Source organism: Rousettus aegyptiacus, unplaced genomic scaffold (assembly GCF_014176215.1).
Source record: "Rousettus aegyptiacus isolate mRouAeg1 unplaced genomic scaffold, mRouAeg1.p scaffold_m13_p_2, whole genome shotgun sequence".
In the NCBI taxonomy this organism is placed as follows: Eukaryota; Metazoa; Chordata; class Mammalia; order Chiroptera; family Pteropodidae; genus Rousettus; species Rousettus aegyptiacus.
This window is the reverse complement of record NW_023416295.1, coordinates 162,235,221-162,237,500: the sequence shown is the minus strand read 5'-3', so window position 1 is coordinate 162,237,500 and position 2,280 is coordinate 162,235,221. Positions and strand designations below refer to the sequence as shown.

The 2,280-nt window shown below is 35.9% G+C and overlaps 1 pseudogene; it reads left to right on the top strand.

Moving 5' to 3' along the window:
• The first annotated feature begins 499 nt into the window (after positions 1–499).
• On the top strand, positions 500–1,270 carry LOC107501139 (annotated as a pseudogene).
• Positions 1,271–2,280: the final 1,010 nt, after the last annotated feature.

Genomic DNA, 2,280 nt, shown 5'->3' with positions numbered 1-2,280 from the left:
TATCATAGAAGATATACAGATGTTCATTAAGTATATGTAAAGTTGTTCATCATAGATCATTAGGGAACTGAAATTAAAACAATTGTGATTATATCACATACCTATTAGAATGGCTAAAATCCAAAATACCAATAATACTAAATGCTGGAAAGGATGCAGAGCAACAGGTACCCTTATACATTGCTGATGAGAAGGCAAAAGAGTACAGTTCCTTTGAAAATTGGTTTAGCAGTTTCTTACAAAGCTAAACATAGTTTTACTATACAGCTCAATCATACTCAGGTATTAAGTTAAAAACTTACATCCACATGAAACTCTACACATGAATGTCTATAGCAGCTTTATTTATAATTTCTCAAACTGGAAGCAACAAATATTTCTTTCAATAAATGAATGGATAAATTAACTCTGATATATCCGTACAGTGGAATATTATACAGCGATAAGAATAAATTAGTCTCTTTTTCGTGGTGCCTCGGAGGCAGTCAGCTGTTTCTTGATGAAGCTGAATATCTCTTACTCGGCCACTGGTTGCCAGAAACTCATTGAAGGGGACGATGAATGAAAACTTCATACCTTTCATAAAAAGTTGCTGATGACGCTCTGCGTGAAGAATGGGAGGGTTATGTGGTTTGAATCAGTGGCAGAAACGACAAACAAAGCTTCACCATGAAGCAGCATGTCTTGAACCATGGCCGTGTCCACCTGCTGCTGAGTAAGGGGCATTTTTGTTATAGACCAGGGAGCACTGGAGAAAGAAAGCACAAATCTGTTCGCAGTTGCATTGTGGATGCCAATCTGAGTGTTCTCAACTTGGTCATTGTGAAAAAAGGGGAGAAAGATATTCCTGGTCTCACTGATACTACTGTGCCTTGTCGCCTGGGGCCCAAAAGAGCGAGCAGAATCCGCAAACTTTTCAGTCTCTCTAAAGAAGGTGATGTCCGCCAATATTTTGTGAGAAAGCCCCTAAACAAAGAAGGTAAGAAACCTAGGACCAAAGCACCCAAGAGTCAGCGTCTTGTGACTCCATGCGTCCTGCAACACAAACATCAGTGTATTGCTCTGAAGAAACAGTGTACTAAGAAAAATAAGGAAGAGGCTCTAGAATATGCTAAACTTTTGGCCAAGAGAATGAAGGAGGCCAAAGAGAAACGCCAGGAATAGATGGCCAAGAGACGTAGGTTTTCCTCTCTGAGAGCTTCTACCTCTAAATCTGAGTCCAATCAAAAATGAGATTTTGTAAGAGTAACAAATAAATAAGATCAGACATAAAGAAAGAAAGAAGAAAGAAAGGAAGAAAGAAAGGAAGGAAGGAAGGAAGGAAGGAAGGAAGGAAGGAAGGAAGGAAGGAAGGAAGGAAGGAAGGAAGGAAGGAAGGAAGAGAAAGAAAGAAAGAAAGAAAGAAAGAAAGAAAGAAAGAAAGAAAGAAAGAAAGAAAGAAAGAAAGAAAGAAAGAAAGAAAGAAAAAGAAAAAATTAGTTATCGACCCATGAAAAGACGCAGAGGAACCTTAAACATATATTACTAAATAAAAGAAGCCGGTCTGAAAAGGTGACATATTGTATGATTCCAACTACAAGACATTTTGGAAAAGGCAAAAACTATACAGATAGTATAAGATCAGTAGTTGTCAGGATGTGAGGGGAAGGAGAGGAGGACAGAATAGGTGAAGCACGGGGTATTCCTAGGGTAATGAAACTGTAATGAAACTGATGGATACATGTTATTGTTCATTTGTCAAAACCATAGAACTGTACAACCCGAAGTGAACCTTAATGTAAACAATGGACTAGTTAATGTATCAGTATTGGTTCATCTCTTGTAACAAAAATTGGGTAATTATAACAATTGTATCACAGTAAAGCAAAACAATAATAGGAGAAACTGGGAGTGAGGGGTGGAGTATGTATATGGAACTTCTATACTATTGGCTGAATTATTCTGTAAATGTAAAACTATACTAAAAATAAAATCTATATTTTAAACAATTAATACATTCTGTTCAAGTGAGGTGTATCCCAGGAATGAAAGGTTGGATTTACACTAAAAAAAAAAAAAAAAAAAAAAAATCAATGTAATTTATTGTATTAACAAACTAAAATAAAAAATATATGATCACTTTTATAGGCAAAGAAAATGCATTTGACAAAATCTGACATCCATTTCTGGTACAAATTATCAATAAACTAAAAATAGAACTTCTTGACAAAAAGTGTCTACAAGAAACCTATAGCTAACATCACACTACATGGGGAAAGGCTGAATGCTTTTCCTCTAAAA